Raw genomic sequence first — 14558 nt, 5'->3', positions numbered from 1 at the left:
ATGTGATATAATATGATATTAAGTAAATTTAGAATATAACACTGAGTAATCAAAAGAGCGTACTAGTTTTTAAAAGACCGACAACGCACTAGCGAGCCCACTGGCGTTGAGTGTCCATGGGTGGTATCAGTTAACATCAGGTGAATCTCCTGCCCATTTGTTGGTTTAAAAAAAATAAGCTAAACCAAAAATAATATTATGTGGTAACCCTACTGGCTGGTTGATTCACAGGGGAACCCTAATCATGCACATAATTAGTTGATTGCGAACCCATCAGATGGCACAAGTTTTGTAGTTACAAATTAATATGCTTTTAGGAATGGTTCAATTTGACTAACTCGAGGGAAGAAAGTTTGCTTCAAATGTGTTGCGGTGGAGCGAGGTACTTTAAATTATCATTATTAATGAGAACGGTGTAATTCTATTGCCAGGCTTTACTTATCTCCTAACGAAAATATACTATTTAATTTAATTTAAAGATTTAAGATACAGACGAGTAAACCTTGCATTTTTCTTCGTAGACCTTTGCCATTGTGTGGGTTTATGAAAAGCTAGATAGTTAATGATATATCTTCTATACATTGTCAAAATGGCTGATAATGCAGATAACGCTACAACGGATTTAACGCCGACGAAACCACAGAACACGGCTCGTGTCTAATATTTTGTCGATAAAAATAAATCAACAGTGATCAATCAAAAGCAGTGTTGGCCTAGGCTTCAGCGAGCGACTCTCATTCCTAACGTCGTAGTTCGAGCCCCGGCTGTGCACCAATGGACTTTCTTTCTATGTGCGCATTTAACATTCGCTCGAACGGTGAAGGAAAACATCGTGAGGAAACCGGATTGCCTTAGACCCAAAAAGTCGACGGCGTGCGTCAGGCACAGAAATCTGATCACCTATTTGTTTAAAAAATGATCATGAAACGGATACAGAAATCTGACCCAGACCTAAAAAGGTTGTAGCACCATTGATTTATATTTTTTTAATAAATCAACAATAATTCAATAACACTAACAAAACATAAAAAAACATTTACTTTACCCGTATTTTCCGAAATCCTCGTACTTACGTATAGATAGGCTATTTTCGGTGGTAGCGTCCATCACATGCAGGTTTCCGTTGCAAGACGGGGCATAAATAGTCAGGAATTATCTGCTGCGGACCATTGGCGATCAATTGAGTGAGACTCATTTCATCCAGCCTCGACAAACGTTCTCTACGTAACATGTTTCGCCTCATCGTTAGAAACTAATACATTGCAAACATTACAAACATTGCAAATCTAAACTGCCGTTTGTTATAACAATTTATTTAGTTTTTATTATCGTTAATTATTTTAGATTCCTTCTTCTTATAAAATATTTTCATTAGGAGATACGTTTTAAATAAGAAGTTTTTCAATCCTGAAAAGAGAAAGAGTGTATGAAAATTATTTTAAAGAATTGTGTCTAACATCTGCAACCTTCAAAAGATTGACTCACTCAATGATTGAACCTACAAAATAGGTTAAAACATTTGTCAACGATTGTATTCAAAATCAGGTTCAGTCACCCCAGAACTCGATTAGTGAAACACGTTTTCCTAATCGAATAGAACTCGACTCAGGTACAATCGGAATGCAATAGTCTAGATGATTTGTATAAATAAATCAAGTTTGTTACTATGGAGTAGGGAAGACCAATCGAATTAGTTCTGTCTTAGTTGATTACATGCTAGATGTACTGAGGACTATTGTTAACTCATGTAAATTGCTAGCAGTATTAGTATAGTGGTGTACGATTCTCACCTTGTGACCGTTTGAGCTCCGGCTGTGAAATAATGGATTTTCTTTCTACAAAAAACTGTGGCGCTACAATCTTTTAGGTCTATGATTCAGATTCATGTATCTGTTTGGTGATATATTTTTCTAATAGGTAGGTCTGGTTTCTCTGCCCGATTCACGGCGACGACCGTGTTGTGTTTAGGCGGGGTACCGATGTTTTCCTAAACCGTAGGAGCGAGTTTTAATATAGGCAGAGAGTCAATTGGTGCACACCCAGGGCTCGAAGCTACGATCTTAAGAGAGCCGTACGCTGATTAACAGATGCTTGTGCGAAAAACAACGTGAGTAAATCGGCATATTTTTAGCTTGGCCGTGTGATGGGCGCTGAAGCGATTTCACCCAAATTTGGCTAGAGCCTATGAAGAAAGATGAAGAGACAAATGCACAAATGTAAGGCAAACATATTTAATGGATCACAGTGCTTCTGGACGTATGGATTTGTCCCTAGAGTGTAATAAAACTTGATTTTAACAAATGTGGTTTTGGCACGATCTTTTTTTCCGATATTTCAACACAATTGCATGCTTTATGTAAATTAATAAAGATTAAAGTTGCAAAGTAATTATGTTCACTATAAGTACTTCTGTGAAATGTTAAGGTTAAAGGTTCATATTTCATATGGATATAATTTTAGTAGATGGAACGATAAAAAGTTTATTTATGATGAATTTAGGGAAAGCAGTAAACAAATTACACCGCGTGTGTCTGGTACCAAAGCACGAAGCAATTCCAATGAAAGTGTATTGCTTTCGAGTCCAAGAGAGACTGACAACTTTTAGAGGTTATAACTGATATTTGACGATGATTATTAATTAAATATTGATTTAATTTACTTGCCTAGAACAGAAGACAGTGAACTGCATTCACCAAATACCCGTTTCACGTCTTAAGCTTAATCTAATATGTATATATATACAAATGAATTGCTGTTCGTGTCACGCAAAAACTCGAAATTTACTGGACGGATTTGTCCAATTATGATCTTGATATATGGAAGTTCAGGGTTTAAACGGTGGGAAACATAAATAATAAGTAAATAAATATATTAAAAACGACAATTGATTTTCCAGTAAAAACTTTTGCTAGCTTGGAAATATTTGATGTCATTTGTCTATTTAGAAATAAAAAATGTCACATGTCAGTTTTAACGCAATATATGTAGCTGATACAAAGTTCACCGGGTCATCTAGTAATATATATTTTATATATAAACAGGGGTAATACAAAAACCCTGAACACAGAACAACAATAGATTTAAGGTAACCAAAAGTAGGACGATACTCTTAATATTCTTTGGGTACAGTTTCTTACATAATTTATAATTATAAGCACTCCATTAGGCACGCGTTAATGTTTGAGTAATGAATAATTTGGTCATGGTCAATTCGTTTTTAAAACTTAATTTTCTTATCAGATCGAGACGAAATACGGCTATGATGGCTTCTGAGAAGAGGCCTCGTATGCCATGTTAGATGTCTGGATGGAATAGAAAGTTCATAGAAATACTTTTGTGGAATTATTTGAGGCTAATGACTTCGCAGAAAGTCTGCCTTGTTAAAAGTTCTTACAAATATACTCAAATTAATCTATGCTATTACGTTTTACTTCTGCTTAATAATTAGTATGTTAGTATGTTTTCCGCAATTTTAATGATATATCTCAACAGTAGTTTTAAAAACATTAAAATGTATTATTATTCTTTACAATATTCTTAACCTTGTTAATAAAAACAAATTTAAAGAGTTCCTTCCCGTGGCAGTGTAATGCTGGCAGCATTCAAGACTGTATATTTATGTGTTAGTAATAAGTACTTTATTATTATTCTTTAAACATCTTGTATATTTTCTTAAAACACTTTCATGAAGAGATTTTATTTATTTATTGTATAAGTGTTCTTAATATAAAGGAAGTTGATGTGGTGGAAACACAAACTGTGCACAGTTTTTCTATCCACCAGGACGTCGATATATCAGGCAGATATATCAGGGATTTAAAAAAAATGTATCACCCCAGACAGGCAGATTGTTAACATCTTATGTATAATATAATTTATATTAAATGGTATTGAGGCTCTATCGACTGTGTCTTATATATTATCTCCGTCGCGTTAATTTCTAAGACGCCATCAATTTTATAGGTCCCCGACCTTAATCCGAAGTAACGATTTACGATTGTGTGCATTTGATATTTCTTTATTGTGTGCTGTTTTTAATAAATTCACATTCAATATGTAGAACGTTTAAAATCCGACTCGTAAATCTCTTTATTTAAATAATCTACTTACTAATTGACTGAAGCATAACTAATTGATTATCCTCAACATTATATTTTGTTTTCGGATTTAGTTACATTTTTTAAAAGCACTATGTAAACCTGGTGAACTTGATAGCAGTAATAAAGTATGTTAATACGTGGATAATTCCAGCTAATGTCTAGGTTCTAGGGAGGCAACCGGGTGGAAGGTGAGTCCACAAATGACCCTTAATGCACACCAACTCCTGACAAAGGCTTATCCTTCAAAGGGTCTGCCACAAAAATCTTACAGTACAGTCGATATTTTAACATTTTGGTTCTGTATTGCTTTGTGGATTTGTGACATTTTTTTGTAATAGGAGGCAAACGGGCAGGAGGCTCACCTGTGCGTTGCCAGCCTTTTAAGAATGCGTACGCTCTTTTCTTGAACCCTATGTCGAATTTGTTCAGAAAGACCTCAGAGGGCAGCTGGTGGTGGTGCGTGGCAAAAACTGCCTTCTAAAACGAACAGTTGTGGAACGACGGACGTCGTGGTCATACGAATGGTATTTTGTATTTTGAATACAATACAATAGTTCTTCTTAATTCTTTTATTTAATAAGAGATTGTGTTATGGGATTTAGAAAATTACTCGCTTAGAAAGTAGTGTTAGAAAAAAATAAGATTTTCACACATTTCCGAGTATTTTCTTTTACTAACTTTAACGTAGTAATAACTACTACTATTTGTACAAAGTACCCGTCAAAATTTTGGTACCTGAAAAATATTTTAGAGAAATAAAATTACTGGTCCCTAATCGTGAGGTCCAGAGGGATTATTATAAGCGGTCTCATTACGAGCTATTTGCGATCCTCCCGCGGGATATCGAGGCCTAAGTCCCAACCGCACCAACTATAAATTTTGAGTACTATACTTAATAATTTACGCAACATTTGTATTGACTTTGTCGGGTAATCAATAAAGAGAAGCATTATTTAAATATATTTTATATTTAAACGTAAGAATGACAGAAATTAAAATTATTTTTGAGTTTTTTGTATAGGTATGTATTGGTTAGTTTATTTCTTTAAGATAGCAAAAATCTCGAAAAAGGATTTAAAATTATTTTTTTAAGGTGTTTTTAAAATCATTTTTCATTAATACCAATAATAAAATAATATTTTAATATAAAGATTTAGGGATTGGTAGGTGTAAATGATAAATATATTTATGAATACTCTAATTACCTGAAGTTACTATTTTAACTTTAAAAAATAGACCTTATTTTTCTAAGGCATGAATTGGCAGAGTGGAGGGTACCAGGCCTTTAGTAAGGGTGAGCCTCTGCGTCTGTGTCCTGTGTGTAAGGACAGGACACAGACGCAGAGGCTCGCCAAAGACAGTAGAGAGTGGAGGAAGTTATGCGCCACCTTCATAAACGAAAGGGCATCTAAAGAAGTTAAGGTAGTTGAATTAAAAAAACGACTTTAGGGATACTCATTAGTTGTGCCTTACAGATTCGCGCTGGCAAGGAGCACGTCGTTCGGCATTAATGCGGAAATATCGTGTTAGTGCACAATAACGGCTAAGAACAAAACGAACGGTTATTAAAAACGTTTCAATGATGTATCGCTGTAATTCAGAATGTTGCCGAAAGGAGTCGATGCTGTAGCACACTGGGAGCGATGCGACTGTATTTATGTATATTCATAAACTCATAACATTATCTGAAAACAAATTTAAAGTACACTTACGGTACTTTACGGAAGTAAATTAAGAAGGAAAAGTAAAGTAAGTTATTATGCAATAATCCCCAGGCATCTAGGCAATTATTAATCGTCTTTCTCTTTTATTCTAATAGCATAAATGCATTTGTTTCTTTATTTATTTGTAATATGCAAGCTTAAATTAATATTTTGCAAATTAAAACCTAACCTAAATTCTAAGCAATGGTAAGTCGAATTTTTTTTATGAAATATTTTTATTATTGATAGTGAGTGATTTGTAATAGCGAGATTTGTAAAAGCCTATACACGAGAGCATTAAACATAGCGGCTTAGCGAGCCGTACGTACGAATAAAAGGCTTTTGTTTCTAGTATTCTATGATTACAAAAAAATAAAATATTTTTCAATCAATAACGAACAGAAAAGAATGTTAATACAACAAGGTAGCTCTAAACTATTGTTAGTAACATCAAATATATTTGTTGTTTCATTATTATTATTCACACAATTATTTACTATGGCGTATTAAACAAGCTTTCTATTTTTTAATTATTTGTATGTATTTATTATAAATATGAAATATTCAAGCCAACACTGTAATGGACGACGAGGCTAAATCTTCCCCGAGGGCCGTTTTATTGGCTTGATTTATCGTTTTCTTAATAAATACGTCAGTGTTGCCCGATTGCTGAGGCTTTATTATTAATTGAAACGGATATTAATTGCGCGCCCTAACACATAAATTATTGCGAGTTCTTAACGCTAACTCCTATAGAAAATGGCTCGCAGAATTTTTAATATTCTTTACAAGTGGTCAAAGAAGCGAAATCTGTATTGTATGTTATTTTTTAATGAAATAATAAGTGACTTACTTCAATTCCTTCAAGTTGTGCAGAGAGAATCCAGCGTAGGAAACCAGCCTGAACAGTCCTGGGCGGTTCCCTCAATTTCACTCCACGTCATTCTAGCTTCTTTCGCGTCTGCAATGATGCTTCATTGCAGACGCGAAACACGTTACCTTTTGCCTTAAGGATTCCTCCTTGGTAATGTGGCTTGGACTCCAGCGCAGCGAATAGCCCCCCAAATTCCACTTTTGGCGTTTTATAGACCTGCCAATTGGCACCTCATTGCATGACTTCTGTAACTGATGATTAGATTATCTCTCGGGCCAGCATTTCGGTCTATATGTTAGATGGCAAGATTTCGAAAGAAATTTAACACGACACTACGAGTCAAGCTCAAAATCTCAAAAAAATATTAAGTTATTTATAAAATTACATAGAAATTCCAAACAGCAAATAGACACTCAGTTTTGTCGCCCCGTCACACAAATCCGTCGCATTCATAGAATGTGACCAGTTGTATTTTTATCTATTCAGGGTCCAATTGAGACTCAAATTGCGCCATTCATCGTGCCCCTAATTGGACGGCGTCACGCCAGTACTGCCTTCGTTAATTCTTCCTTTTATTTATATCTAACAACTTTCCTGGTTTTAAAGGAATCAGACGAGAATTCAGTCGAGCAAACATACGATGTATATAATGTTTTTAGACTGAGTCTTTTATTTGCAGGACACAGATTTTAACTATATTCGAAGTTGATTAAGTATATAAATTATTCCGTAAAAGTAAAAGCATATAGAGGGGCTATAAGCCAATGTCGTGAAGCCAATAGCCCCTGAGGCCGTAGTAATACCCGGGCTGTGCACCAATACAGTTCTTTCTTTGTGTGGATTTATCACTCGCTCGATGAAAGAAAATATTATAAGGAAACCAGTATGCCTTACACCCAAAAGTTGATGACTTGTATTAGCTACGGAAGGCTACCCACCTACTTGCGTACCATGAAACAGAACCGATATCTGAGGACAAGATCAATGTGACACAATATTTTTTTTATCTGTTTTACTAGGCCTGATACATGTCAATTTCCATTTGGCCAGACCGGTTTCGTTATGACGATTTCTATTACCGTTAGAGTCGTGTTAATTGTGGACATATTTGATCCATTTTTGCACAACCACGTGTTCGAACGCACTATCTCCGGGATGAGACATGTTTATCAGATAAATGAGTATTGCTCCATGGTCATATTTTCGTTCGTCATTTAATCGTTACTATACGTAGTCGTATTTTTAATTTGTATTAGGTTTCTATGCAATACAAAAATAGGAAATTTAATTATTACCCATATATTAATTGTATATTGCTGAGTGTATAATTTTTTGTATCTGTTATGTATACACAGCATAAACAATACGTATTTCGCCCAATAACTCTTAGTATAATACGTCAAATGCAATGTACATAACATCTCATAGCTTATGTAAATAGGATATAATTGGTAGATAATTGTAACAGATAACATAGGACAGCCTCATTTCTAATTAAGTAGGATTAATAGCAGCCTTTGACGCATTGCTCGCGCCTCAATTAAGATATCCACTTCAATATATAAATTAATTAGCGAACTGATGTGACATCGGTCATTCACCTTTCATGTACTATTGTTTATTAGTAGTTTTGATGTCATTCTAAATTGAAACTAATTCTAATACACATTTCTCTTTTTATATCATTTTGGCCTCAGAATGCATCCGATTCTTTGATCATTTTTAACTAACAGACATGTAGTTGATCAGCCTTCTGTTAGATCTCTGTAAGGAATTATTAGGAACACATGGGAAGTCCGTTCCAGTCCAGACGCTATAAAAAATGTGTGGATTCTAAGCGCTAAATATCGCCACGGAAACATTTTGAGGTGGGGTTTGTCGAAGGCGAAGGAGAATAAATATTATTTTACTTTATATTTAGCATATAAGGTAAACAGCTTAATGCATTTTATTATATATCTATTTTATCCCACAAAGACAAACAATTCTTTCTTTTATACGTTCCAGTTACAAACTTGCAGACAACATGTAAATGGCTAGGATCAATCAGTGTTGAGGGCAATGCAGTGGAAAGCCAAGCAATTGTGTCATTATATCCAGTCGGGATCCGTCGGCGAATAAAATTATACGGAACCGTGGGAGCCAGCGAGTTTGTGCCTGCGCAGGCCCTTTGTTCAATACGGTGCGGCTAATAAATATTAAGCCGCATTCTCGTGTTTTTCTAAAGAAAAGCCTTAGGGGTATAATTTGTTCATAAACATACTAAAACTATCAAGTTGCGTTCGTCTGTTTTGTCCATATATAATTACTTTGCAAATAAATTCGCGTGACAAAATATTCTTTAGCTAATTGAGGCTGAGACAACCGACTTCAAAATCATCGTAACACAGATTTTTTTGATGTTGTTAAGTTAAGTATTATTTATGTAGTGTTTTTAATGAGCGTTATAACTCGTTAAAACATTTCTAATACGTATACTAGCTTACTTTTCTTTAATAATTTTATTTCCACATGACCAGTAAAATAGTTTTATGTTCAAAGAAATTTGGGAAAAAGGAATGAAAGCCGAAATATCATAAATAGTATGTAATGGTATTTTTATAATGGTTTTACTAATTATTTGAAAATATAGCTTTAATTCATTATTAACGCTAACAAACAAAGAATACAATACAAGGACCTTGAAATTATAGTAACATCTTAATAGGTGAATATAATGCGTTAAAAAGGAATTATTTTTTAATATTCTAAATTCCACCCGTTCCACCTTCATGACGGACCCTTTTTGCCGCGCACCACCACTTTGTGTAATCAGCTGACATTTTTGGTATTTTCAAATCGTTACCACTACCACTACGGCACGCAACGCAGATCCCATAAAAAAATGTATTCCTATTAATCACCAATTCTTCCCAATTTAATTAAAGATAAGGATACATTTGTTTAAATATTTGTACTCGTTTATTACTATTATTGATTATATAAATATAATTGATAAAAATGGTGGGATGGAAACAAATTCGCGATAATGACTTGAATACAAAATGCCGCCGCTCGCTGCTAAATTATCAATGAAAGGTATTAAATGATTTTTATGGAGGCCATATTTTATGTTGGATCTACTCGGGAATTCAACAATTTATTCTACTTAATTATGCTTTTATAAGCGGGTTTAGAGAAAGGATAACTTGGTGAAAAATTGTTATATTTGTCAACGATTACGATGGCAATGTATCAGTTTCGATATACATATAATATGAACATAAAGGCAATTTGCTCCAAATCAGAGTATTTATAGAGATATAGAACATATATGTGTTTGCATATATTATTTATTTATAAGCAAGTACGTGGTCAGTCTTCGGTAACCCTCAATCAAATATCCTTCATAGAGTGAACGTTGTGTATCTAGGAAAAACTAAACGCATAAAAAACCACATATGTGACTGCGGTAATTGTAACATATAAATGTTTTTTATAAGTACTAAAGATACTATTTATCTTCACCTAACTGTACATAAAAATAATAATAAAATAAAGCAAAAGTAAATCTCTGCTTTTACTGTTTGCTACATGCCAGCTTAAATCTTAGATTAGTGTAATTAGCGGGAGGGCTTGAAATCCACGGGGTCTCAACTCCAATGGGAAAATCATAGGTAATGTAACTGTAATTATATGCGCCACCCCGTACTAAATCTATCGTGAAAACGTATTTACTAGAGAAAATAAAAAATCGTTACAGGTATCAAAATTTTAAAGTATTCAAATATTTTGTAAAAGTAGTCGCGGTTTTCATTGTAATTGCTCATAAAATAATTTTTATGAGCAATTACAATGCTTACCTTACCACGTTAAGGGTAAAATTCTTTAGTAGGGTGAAATGTAAGCGTCAGCCTCTCAGATTGGTCCCGGTGGATCGGTGCTGGCCCTCACTGGGCGCGGACGTGTGGTTCGATAGAAATTAGCATGAATAATGTATGCGCGCGCGCTCAGCGCTGAACCCTTCTGGAATTACTGGTTAGGGAGTCGGTGAGGCATGGATGCGCTATTATGTGTTTTATATTTTTTCAAATGTAAATAATTCATAATTGATTGGGTAGGATTTTGTACTAGAAACCGGTGATGCCACTTGCTGAGTCATATTTCGATTAATTTATTCGTAGAATAATGACAATTGACATTGCTTTATTGTGTCAAAATAATCATTCTTTTATTTATACGTTGCATCTCTAATTTGTAATAAAATTTTAAAATTCAAGATGAATGGTGAATGAAAACAGGAACACTATGGAAGGGACCAAAAAGTAAACGCCCCAAAGGACGACCCCCATGCGATGGGAGAACGACCAGGTGTGTAAAGGAAAAAATGGTATTCTTTGAAGGGGGTTCCAACCAACCAAATTATGACCTATGATATTTATTAAGTTTTTTTATAATTCATAATTATTAATAAATATAGGAAATTAAAGCGTTTTTAATTCCCTATATTTATTTTGTGTATTAAGTCACGTGTTCACTCGATGGTTAAAGCTTATAAATAATATAAGAAAGTTCGATGATACCATTATGTGCGTTTTATGAAATCACAAATAAAATAATAGTATGCCATCTCCAAAAATTCTAAGTGAACGTACCACGTAGTGAAACGCCCGAAGCAAACACTTAATTCCGTTATCATCTGGGTCTCGAAACTGTTTTCCCCCAGTTTTTTTTGGTCGAATTCATTATTTTTACACTGAAGTACGTCTTGACACGGCCGCCTGATATGCATTTTATGGCAGGGTTACTGCTTACTCTTAGGGACTGTCGCCTATATTTCAGTTAGGTTCTTGTGTACGATAAATAACACTTTGTGGATGTACAAAAAATATAGGACTCGACGAACGTTGTCCGGTACAAAACCTTTTATTACAAAAATCATCTTGAATCTCCTAGAAATCATTTAAGAGTTTAATTACAAACACACGCACAAAAGTTTTATATATTCGTATAACCATATTAAGCGATATTGATTAGACTTCGACAGTAAAGTTAGAATATTATTTTGAATCATAATCCTTTTAGTTTCCAGACTAACTAATCAAACGTACAAGAGATCATTGTACACACAATTTTCGAAATCTAACAATTTAATGTTGGTTAAAATTAAAAATAAATTTCTATAATGGAAATTGTATTCGTTTTTACAACAAAATCCCAAGCGAAATTAGAGAATTGTCACTAAATAAATTCAAAGCCCTCGTTAAACGTAAATTAATCAATAAACCTTTTTATAATTTTTTTACAGCTCAATTGTAACATTTTAACAAACAAAATGACCGTATTCTCTAAGAACGCTTCTCAATTAGTCGATAGAGTGCAACGTGGACACTATCCGACTTCAGTGATGGTTTGGTGGGGTATAAGCTATGACGGAGTGACTGAGCCACACTTTTGTGAAAACGGTATCTTTAAAACATCGGCACAATTGTATCAAAATACCATTCTTGAGAAGTCAGTGAAGCCACTTAATTACACCTTGTTCAATAACCAAGAATGGTCCTTCCAGTAATCATCAAATCATCTATTATAATATCCACAAAGCAAATGATTGATTAAAAGGAGCACAAAGGCATTCGTAATTAATAGCACAAGAAGTTTACAGCTAAAACTAATAAAAACTTAGCGTATGGCGAAAAGGTAATTAGCGGTAAGTTTATGTAGTTTCATAAAGTTCGCGTGGAGTCGGGTCGGAAAGTTAGTCGTAAAATGGGACCTAAAGTCTTTTACAGACCTACACATTACTTGACTTAATTAACATTTTATTGATTCCATTAGGGGCGCGTTTTGATCCTAGCTTTAGTACTTTGGTTATCATAATATTTATTCTATTAGGACGTTCGGTGTTACGGGAATAGTTGTATTCGTGACATTTCTGGCTTAATGACTCGAAGTCTGGTTTTAATTTCGGCATTTGTTTTCTTGTTAAGTTTTTAAACGATCATCTAATAGAAACAGTGATTGTTTCACCAGCAATTGTATCTAGGACAATATTATTCTTGTTGATATATGTATAGAGTTGCTTGTATTAGTAAAATGTTAATTGATTATATTTTGGAAATTACCAGGAATTGTTTTAAAAACGAGATTTATATACGGTCGGGATTTGAACAAAGGTTCTCAAAGTTAACGCCTGGAACGCCTAAACTGGTAAGCCAACACAGCTCGTTACTTTCTACGCACGATTGATTATATTTATTAATCATATGTCATACGTGCGTGGATATACAGCTGAATAAGTGTTGCAGAGCCACGCCAAGGTTATTTAAGACAGAAACAAAAGGGATCTATTTGAATGGTAGCGGTGGAAGTCTTTGTGAAACTTCTGGTACCTTTGAGGCGGTCATTAAGGACTCGTTATTTTGCTTTTTTTCACTTTCTTTGTACTTTGTTCCAAGTTTGTTTAATTGTCGAAGTTGGTGACGGGGAAATTGTCGACGCTTTTTTTGACGGGCTGAGTTTAAACGGTCTCCTTAAACTTGAAGATACGAGTGTTTACGTTATGTATGCTTACATCTTACTTACTTATAGTTTTACGAATAGTAGGCTGACTTAATGTTGATTATTGAGGTTTGTATGTAATTATGTTTTGTAAAAACATTTTTAACACAAACATTTATTAGAAAAAACCTACACTTAAACGGTCAGAACTCATAATTATCATTAACTTCCGTGTCTGCTACCAGAACTCATAATTTCTAACGTAACAGACACCGAACATACAGATCAATGCATGAAATCTGAATATTTTATTTATATATTAGAATGATTTATACTAACCTGACTGGCCTGGCCTGGCCTGGGTTCGATCTCGTCGAAACGATTATTGGTAAGGGTTGGCAGTTTACTTGCCTTTAAAAACGACCTTTAATATTGAATCATTTACATTTTTTATCAAAGAGTAGACAAAACAATATATGTTCGTTGGAAAAGTCATAACACGATTAATCAGACAGCGCAATTCGTATGTATATTCTGTGCAGGTGTAAATATTGCTGGGCTCTGTCCCTTCGGGCACATCTACTCAGTTACCTCTTCAAAATTTCACCAGTTTAATCTCACAGAATAGCAATACACCGACACTTAACAGTCCACCTGGTTATGGTAAAAGTTTTATTCTAAATGCTACTTGATAAATGTTCAAAGTCGAATAATAAAGTTATTTACGAGAGAATGTGAAAAAATATTGTTACGTTTTGTTTTTTCATACTTGAATACACTTAAATAATTGACTGTAATTATAATGTACTAGAACAATACAATTGTATTTATACAAAATTCACTTGAAGAGGTTAGGTGTGGGTGAAATGTAATAAATTTACATAAATTTTGATATATATTTAACAAAATCAAATTACATTTTATATCATAAGTAGATACACAATAACATACAATATTATTGTTTGTTACTTTAAATGTCAATAAATATTGTGTTGTATTATTCGTTGCAGTCTCGATACAGGCTAACATATAGACATACTGTTCTCATTGCCGTCACTCACGCGAGTGTCATAAGAATAAACAATGAACTGCCACCGGGACGGAAAACATTAATAAATGGTATGAGGCTAATTTTTTTGTCGGCAGTGTTGGCCTAGTGGCTTCAGCATGCGACTCTCATCCCTGAGGTCGTAGGTTCGATGTCCGGCTGTGCACCAATGGAATTTTATTTCTATGTGCGCATTTAACATTAGCTCGAACGGTGAAGGAAAACATCGTGAGGAAACCGGCTTGCCTTAGACCCAACAAGTCGACGGCGTGTGTCAGGCACAGAAGGCTGATCACCTACTTGCCTATAAAATTTACAAATGATCATGAAACAGATATAAAAATCTGAGGCTA

Source organism: Pieris brassicae, chromosome 11, assembly GCF_905147105.1.
Source record: "Pieris brassicae chromosome 11, ilPieBrab1.1, whole genome shotgun sequence".
Classification (NCBI taxonomy): Eukaryota; Metazoa; Arthropoda; class Insecta; order Lepidoptera; family Pieridae; genus Pieris; species Pieris brassicae.
Note: the sequence above shows the minus strand (reverse complement) of the source record.